This window comes from Gossypium arboreum, chromosome 1 (assembly GCF_025698485.1).
Source record: "Gossypium arboreum isolate Shixiya-1 chromosome 1, ASM2569848v2, whole genome shotgun sequence".
Lineage (NCBI taxonomy): Eukaryota > Viridiplantae > Streptophyta > Magnoliopsida > Malvales > Malvaceae > Gossypium > Gossypium arboreum.
The window spans coordinates 95,069,602-95,078,614 of NC_069070.1; the positions used below are offsets into that span (position 1 = coordinate 95,069,602).

Sequence of the window (9,013 nt, forward strand, 5' to 3'; positions counted from 1 at the left end):
CAGTAAATTCAACAAGTAAATTTTTAACATCTACTAAATTTGTGCATATATACAAGTGTGTGGAACTAGGATCAATTGATGCAATAATATTAGTATCTAATAAAGAGAAAGTACCAGTAATGACATCTAGCGTTGAAGCATCTTCTCGGGCTCGTATGGCATATGTCTTGCAGGAGTTCGGGCCTCAGATTTAGCATTTGAATCTTTTGTAGTGCTTCAGCTACCACTAATATTTCCCTTGAAGCGGTGATACCTAGTTTTGAAGTCTGTTCAGCATCTCTTTCTACTATTTCTGGACAATCTTTCAAGAAATGATCAAATGAACCACATTTCTAACATGCACCGATTTTCATTCGACATTCCCCATGATGAAATTTGTTACAATGTTTACATTTTGGCTTCACGTTTCCCACACTTCTAACACTAGTCACTGACGATGACGAAGACTTGGGATTAAATCATTGAAAACCATGCTCTTTACCGGAATACCCAGCTGAAGTAGTAGATCCTTCTTGATACGTCTTTGATTTCTTTGAAGAAAATGATTGAGACCAACTAATAGGTCTTTTCCCAGAGAATCGAGTTTCTCTGTTTGCCTTCTTTTTTTCTTTACTTAGCTCCTCAACTTTCTTTGCACGATCAGCAAGTGCTGAAACTCTCTTATTTCTAAAATACCAATCAGTAATTTTATATTTTCATTTAATCTTTCCTCGAAATGTTTACACATTTCTGTCTCTGTTTGGACCCATTCACTAGCATATTGGCTTAACCGAACAAACTCCCTTTCATATTCCGTAACGGTGATACGTGATATCAATGACAGGTTTTAAAGATTTATGAATGAATTGTCCTTGAGACTAACTTATTATCACGATTAAGGCAAGTGTACCTATCGAACAGTAGTATAGTTTAGCAAGACCAGATTGTCGAACCCAAAGGAATCACGAGTACTAGTATTTACTTCCTTTTTTTTATCTAGCCTAAAAATTAAGAGGTTTGGTTATCTAAACTAATTACTAAACTAAGAATGCACAGAAAGAAAATTTGGGAAAATTCGATTGATTAAGACAATACCTAAGGAAAAATCCACCTAGACTTCACTCGTTATTTGACTCTGAATCAGACTTCATTTGACTTGATCCGTAGAAATCCCTAGGTTATATTATTATCTCTCTCGAGACTACTAACCCTAGGTTGAATAATTGAAATCTCTTTCTAATTAACGCCCTAGAATTGCATTAACTCGATCTATAGATTCCTTTATTAGGTTTTACCCTAATCCGGTAAAATCTTATCACCTTATCTCTAAGCGTGCAATCAACTCCACTTAATTATGACAAATTTACTCTCAGACAGGGTCTATTCCTCCTTTGAATAAGAGCTTAACTTGAATCAATATCTTGGAATATCAAAACAAGAATTAAGAACAAGTCAAATAATTATCATACAATTCAGATAATAATAACAAGATCCGTCTTAGGTTTCATTCCCCTATTAGTTCATACTTATGAAAGAAAACATCTCAAAAGCATAAAGATAACAAAACATAAGAAAACCCAAAACTCCTGAAGGAACTTGAAGGGAGATCTTCAGTCTTGATGATGAATCTGGTTTCTGAGATGAATCAATCAGCTTTCCTTGAGTAATTCCTTTCTTCCTGCTCTGCGTACCCCTCCTAAGTGCCTCCTTAGGTGTTTAAATAGGTTTTAGAATGCTTAAGAACCCTCAAAATTGGCCTTTTTCGAATAAGGTTATACATGGGCTCGGCAAGGACACGCCCGTGTGACACGCCCGTGTGTGATTACTTCAGCCCGTGGTCAAGGCTGTTGAATAGGCACGGGCATGTAGTCTACCCGTGTAAGTCGTTCTTCGATCTTGCCAAAAGGACACAGCCGTGGGACACGCCCATGTAAGGAAGTCCAGACCGTGTTAATTTTCCATATGGGTCTATTTTCTCTATTTTCGGCCCGTTTCTCGCTCTTACTCTCCTATGCTCAACTTATCATGCTTGATTCCCTAATGTGTTAAAGTTTAAACAATCAATGCATAAATGCCTATGTTTTAATTCAAGACATATCAATAAAAATCATAAATTAATCAAAATTCATTCTAATAGTGATATGAGTGATTCACGTGAGAATAAGACAACATTCAGGGACTTCTAATGATGATATAAAAGACCCCCAACACTTAAGATGTACATTGCCCTCAATGTACAAAGATAGATATATTGACAAAGATAGATTTATAATCATAAGATAGCGAGAGAAGTGAAACTTCCTGAATGATGAATGAACTCCTTGAATTGGAGTTATGGAGAATAATCGGCCAAAGCAATGATGAGGATGGAAGAGGATACTCCAATGGTGGTAGAGGTTGGGTTCCACAAATGCTGCGCCAAAAGAATATTATATCTCATGGTGGCTATAGTCGTGGTCGAGCAGGGCATGGCAGTCGTGGAGAACCTTTCCCAGTGGAGTTTCAAGTTTCTAAGTAATAGTGAGCTTTGGAGCTCTTTATAACTGTGATAGAATCAAGAACCTTTCAGGAAATATATAAAGAAGAATAATTACTCGTAATGAAATAGCCGAAATTAAAAATTGTAAAAATAATAATTATAAAACCTAAAAATAAGCTTAAAGAAAAATAAAAAGTAGTCTTAAAATAGAATAAAAGTAAAAATATAAAATAATAAATAAAATTTTTTAAACATCTTCAACGCTAGATGGTTCGCGAGGTGGGGGTGGCGATGAGATGTGGAAGTGCTGACAAATTTGCTGTAGAATAGCATCAATGTTATCGAAGCGCTGAAAACACTGCTGCTCGAATCGAGTAAGGCACTCAGAGATGTCAGCATATGAAGCCGCCGTATGAACTGGACGAGAGGGGGGTGGTGGCTGAGACGGTGGGTCCTTATGATGTAGAGGGACATCATAAGTAATGTCCTCTGGATCCTCCTCCTCGGTGGACTGGATGAGGTAATACTGAGGAGGGTAGGTGCCACGTCGTTCCTTGATTATCCTCATACTTATCATGCTCGAGATACCCTGTGGGGACATCTAGTCAATGAAAGTGAGGGAGGATGATTGGGCTGCTGTGTTGAGGAGCCCGAAGTGCTGACCCAGTCGAGTCATATAGGGCCCGATAGAGATGACCCCTCTCCTATGTTGCTCCGTCTGATAGCGGATGGCGAGGGCAATGAAGTAGGCAAGGTCGAGGACGTGTCCGTTCGCCATGCTCCATAAGAAATAGGCATCGTAGGTGGTGACGACGTCGGTGCTCTCTCGTCTCCCTGTCAGAGTGTGAGCCAAGATGGCGTGTAGATACCTCAAGGATAGAGGGAGAGCCGATGCCTTGGAGTGGCTAGGATCGTAGGTGGCCGAGGCAGGGACGAGGTCCCTCCAGCATTTTGATGGGGAGTAGTGGATGTGGTGGTGGAGGGTGTCGACTTCATTTTCGTTCATGAACTCCTTCGTATATAGCCCTAGTGCAACCCTAAACTCGGGTACGCTCAACTGGCGTACTAGACCACCAAGGCCGAACTGGACCATTCCAGGATCGTCAAAGTTGGTCATGACAGTCTGAAGATGGAACATCGAGCAGAGTTCCAATGTGAACTCGAGATACCTCAGCTCAACGATCAATCGTCAGGAGGGCTCAGACCGCATCAGCCAAATAAATCTGTTCAAGTGCGGCCCAGTCAATGAAACGGCCCATACCTAGGGGTCTGGCCCATAATATTTGATATAATTCCTCTTGGGGTCCCAAAGGAACCTGGAGGAACGGGTGGCGAATCTCTGTGGTAGGACCCGGGATGACGTTGCTCATTTTCTCTTCTTCAAGTCGGGAACAGCGGTCTTCTTACCACGTGAGGACGACATTGTACCTGCATTGAAAAATCAAAGTTCAACCAATATGCCCTAAGAATAGTATGGAAAATCAAGACTAAATATGAATATTTTATGAGATTTACGTACTAGATGATACAAACTAAAACAACTAAATATATCAAGTTATGGGATTATAATGTAACGAGAATATGAATGAATGCATTGGGTAAGCATAAATTTCATGGAAACAAGGAAAAATGAAAGAGTGTAGCATAATGTAGTAACTAGAATGACAAAATTTTTATAAAACAAGCATGAGTATTTTAATATTCTAACTATGAATATTCATTAAAAATAGTTCAATAGAGCAGAGAAATCATGAAATAAACAACATATTTAAAGAAAAATAGAAAGAAAAGAGTAAACAAACGCAAAAGGAAAGAGCTTGGGGCGTTGGAATCGGTGTTGTAGGCGGTGCACGGGCGTGGGGGGTAGGGCGTGTAAAGTTGCAGCGGCTAGGGTTAGGGATTTTTGGGGAGGGAGATGATGAATAATGAGGGGTTTATATAGATTTTAGGGCACACGGCAGTGGGACACGCCCGTGTGGCCTAATTTTTGCCCATGTGTTTTGCGAATTTTAAATTTGGACACGTCTGACATTTGGCCCACGCTCGTGTTCTTTGGGCGTCTGGGTGCACACGTCGTATCGCATGGCTGTGTCTTGCTTCATTCGTTTCTCTCACGCCTGTGTACATAGGTCCACGCCCGTGTTAATTTGACAGGTTCGCCCATGGATGATGGGCACAGTCGTGTCGAACGCCCGTGCTACTTTGACATGTTCGCCCACGGTTTCAAGGTACGGGTGTGTCGCACGCTCGTGTTGTTTTGGCAGGTTCGCCCACGGTCATGTCGCACGGCCGTGGTGACTTATCGCTTCCCGTGTTGGGGAAAAAAATTTGCCCTATTTTCACAAGACCTAATGTACGCCCGTGTGCTTGGCAGTGTGGTCTTTAGAAAGCCTGCGTTCCATTATTCGATTAGTATGTTAAATGTTAAAAGCTAAAACTTAAAAAAATCATTACTGTTAGTGCTCGGGTTACCTCTCAAGAAGCGCTTATTTATAGTCTTAAGCTGGACTTACCTCTCTTCTGCATGGTCAAGGTGGTGCTAGGAGTTTACACTCCTCATCCCTACTATCAACTTTATCAACATAAGGTTTAAGACAAGTATTGTATACCTTAAAAGTACCGAATTTGGGATGAATTACCTCGACTGTACCATATGGGAAAATACTGAGTACCGTAAGAGGAATTCCTTTATTAGGTTCAGGAGTGGTAATGCAAGGATCTACTGCATCTAGTAGTACTTTGTCTCTAACCTTAAGTTGATTTGGTGAGGTATTGAGCTCGTCTTGGCTCGGTTTCAGTTTATCGGGTGTTCTCGATTTCTGTGTCTGCCATTCATCTAGCTCCTCGATTTGTAGCCTTCGTTCTTCATAAATAGGTCCTTTGTTGTTGTTTGAACACGGCTCATATGCGTTCTTCATAACTGTTTCCTGCACAGAGGGTTTCACCACATGATCAGTACTAGTAGAATGATTTATACAATCACCTTCAATTTTTGATGTGTTACTCGAATTACGAGCTTGAAGGGTAATTTTTTCGTCTCCCACACGAAGTGTGAGTTCACCTGTACCAACATCAATAATGGTTCTAGCACTAGCTAAAAAGGGTCGTCCTAAAATCAAAGGTGCGTTACTATCCTCTTTCATGTCTAGAACAACAAAGCCTACTAGGTATATAAATTTATCGATCTTAACAAGAACATCTTCAATGATACCCCTAGGAAATCTAATGGTTTTATCAGCCAATTGAATGCTTATCCTAGTTTGTTTGGGTTTCCCAAGACCTAGCTATTTAAACATTTTATAAGGCATAACATTAATGCTTGCCCCTAAGTCAGCCAATGCATTATGAACATCTAAACTACCAATTAAACAAGGAATCGTAAAACTCCCTGGATCTTTCAATTTTTTGGGTAGCTTATTCTGTAATATGGCTGAGCAAACTGTATTCAACTCTACATGCGACGCCTCATCCAACTTTTGTTTGTTTGCTAGAAGCTCCCTTAAAAATTTGACTGCGTTTGGCATCTGCTAGAGAGCTTCGATAAACGGTAAGTTAATATGTAATTTCTTTAATAGTTTAAGGAATTTATCAAATTGTTCATCTGTACGGTCTTTTCTTGTCGCATTGAGGTATGGCACCCGTGGTTTGTACTCTTTACTTACCATTTTTTGGTTATTGTGGTCCACATCACCCTTACCTTTACTTACCACAGTTTCCTACCTCTGTTCTGGTTCAGGTGCAACTAACCCTTCCTCATCTTGAATGGTAATTGCATTGGTTTGCTCTCTTGGGTTAGATTCAGTGTTACTCGGCAGGCTACCTTGTGGTCGTTCGGATATCAATTTAATGAGCTGACCTATCTGTGTTTCGAGCCCTTGGATCGACACTTACTGATTTTTAAGTGCTATCTCGGTATTTTAAAAACGAGTTTCTGACACTGAGATGAATTTTGTTAGCATCTCCTCAAGGTTCAGCTTTTTCTCTTGTTGGTAGGGTGGTTGTTGGAAGCCTGGAAGTGGTGGTCTTTGATTCCCTTGGCCTCCCCATGAGAAATTTGGGTGGTTCCTCCAACCTGCATTGTAAGTATTACTATAAGGATTATTTTGAGATCGAGGATTATTACCCATGTAATTTAACTGCTCGTTCTCCATGTTGTGGCCATAGGGTGGGTATTCTGAATTACTTGATCCACCTCCATTTGTTTCGTACTGCATTACTGGGTGGACTTGTGAAGAACTAAGAAAACCATCAATTTTCTTATTTAAGAGTTCCACCTGATTAGAGAGCATGGTGACAGAATTGACGTTATAAACACCAGCTGTTTTCGTTGGCTTTGTCCTCATGACTTGCCACTGATAGTTATTCAGTGACATCTCCTCTATAAATTCATAGGCATCTTCAGGTGTCTTATTATTAATGGTTCCGCCAGTAGCTACGTCAACTATTTGTCGAGTCAAAGGATTTAGGCCATTATGAAAGGTTTGAACCTGTAGCCAGAGTGGTAACCCATGGTGAGGGCATCTTCTCAAGAAGTCCTTGTATCTCTCCCATGCATCGTAGAGTGTTTCTAAATCCATCTACTCAAAAGAAGAGAAATCATTACGTAATTTAGTCGTTTTAGCCAACGAAAAATATTTTAATAAAAACTTTTCAGTCATTTGTTCCCAAGTAGTGATTGACCCCCGTGGTAACGAATTCAACCATTATTTAGCTTTGTTTCTCAATGAAAAAGGGAATAATTGAAGGCGAAAGGCGTCATCAGAAACGCCATTAATTTTAAATGTATCACATAGTTCCAAAAATTTTGCCAAGTGAGTGTTGGGATTTTCGTCCTGCAAACCATCAAACTGAACAAATTGCTGTGTCATTTGAATTGTGTTAGGTTTTAGTTAAAAAGTATTTGCAGCTACATCAGGTCTAACTATACTCGATTCAGTTCCTGTTAAAGAAGGTTTAGCATAATCTTACATAGTGCGCGGAGCAGGATTCTGATTAACAGCAATCGTAAGAGGTAGCAGATTTTCTTGGTTTTCAGTCATCTCTTTGGTTGTGGTTGAAGTATCATCCTCTTGCTCTTCCTCTGTGTATCGTAAGCTTCGCCTTATTTCTCTTCAGTTTCTGCGAACTATGCGATCGATCTTACTATCAAACAGTAATGGTCCTGACGGGTTTCTTCTGGTCATAAACTAGAAAAACCTGTCAGAAGAAAATAAATGAAGAATTAAAAAATAAAATAAAAATTTAAATTGCAATAAAAGTAAAATGGCTAAACTAATAAAAATCGAGTGTTCCTAATATCCTAGTTCCCCGGCAATGGCGCCAAAAACATGATACATGATATTCGTAACAGGTTTTAAAGATTTATCAATTAATTGTTCTTAAGACTAACTTATTATCACAATTAAGGCAAGTGTACCTATCGAATAGTAGTATAGTTCAGCAAGACCAGATTGTCGAACCCAAAGGAACCACAAGTACTAGTATTTACTTCCTTTTTATTATCTAACCAAAAAATTAAGAGGTTTGGTTATCTAAACTAATTACTAAACTAAGAATGCAGAGAAAGAAAATTTGAGAAAATACTTTTGGGAAAATTCGATTGATTAAGACAATACCTAAGGAAAAATCCACCTAGACTTCACTTGTTATTTGACTCTGAATCAGACAATTTATTCATTTGACTTGATCCGTAGAAATCCCTAAGTTATATTATTATCTCTCTCGAGACTAATAACGTCTAACCCTAGGTTGAATAATTGAAATCTCTTTCTAATTAGCACCCTAGAATTGCATTAACTCGATCTATTGATTCCCTTATTAGGTTTCACCCTAATCTGACAAAATCTTATCACCCTATCTCTAGACGTGCAATCAACTCTGCTTAATTATAACAAATTTACTTTTAGACAGGGTCTATTCCTCCTCTGAATAAGAGCTTAACTTGAATCAATATCCTGTAATATCAAAACAAGAATTAATAACACATAACTAAGAACAAGTCAAATATTTATCATACAATTCAGATAATAATAACAAGATCCGTCTTAGGTTTCATTCCCCTTAGGTATTTAGGGGGTTTAGTTCATATTTATGAAAGAAAACATCTCAAAAGCATAAAGATAACAAAACATAAGAAAACCCAAAACTCCTGAAGGAACTTGAAGGGAGATCATCGGTCTTGATGATGAATCCGGCTTCTAAGATGGATCAATCGGCTTTCCTTGAGTAATTCCTTACTTCCTACTCTGCGTCCCCCTCCCAAGTGCCTTCTTAGGTGTTTAAATAAGCTTTAGAATGCCTAAGAGCCCTTAAAATTGGCCTTTTTCGAATAGGGTTATACTTGGGCTCGGCAGGGACACGCCTGTGTGACATGCCCATGTGTGATTACTCCAACCCGTGGCCAAGGCTGTTGAATAGGCATGAGCGTGTAGTCTACCCGTGTAAGTCGTGTTTCGATCCTGCCAAAGGGACACGCCCGTGTGAGGAAGTCCAGGTCGTGTTGATTTCCCATGTGGGTCCATTTTCTCCATTTTCAGCCCGTTTCTCACTTTTTTT

The 9,013-nt window shown here is 39.4% G+C and overlaps 1 non-coding gene across 1 annotated transcript; it reads left to right on the top strand.

Annotated features, from left to right (window-relative positions):
* Positions 1-6,961: 6,961 nt before the first annotated feature.
* LOC128282157 (small nucleolar RNA R71) lies at positions 6,962-7,068 on the top strand. The gene has a single exon (XR_008272398.1). It is a non-coding gene; the product is annotated as a small nucleolar RNA R71 (small nucleolar RNA).
* The last annotated feature ends 1,945 nt before the right edge of the window (positions 7,069-9,013 follow it).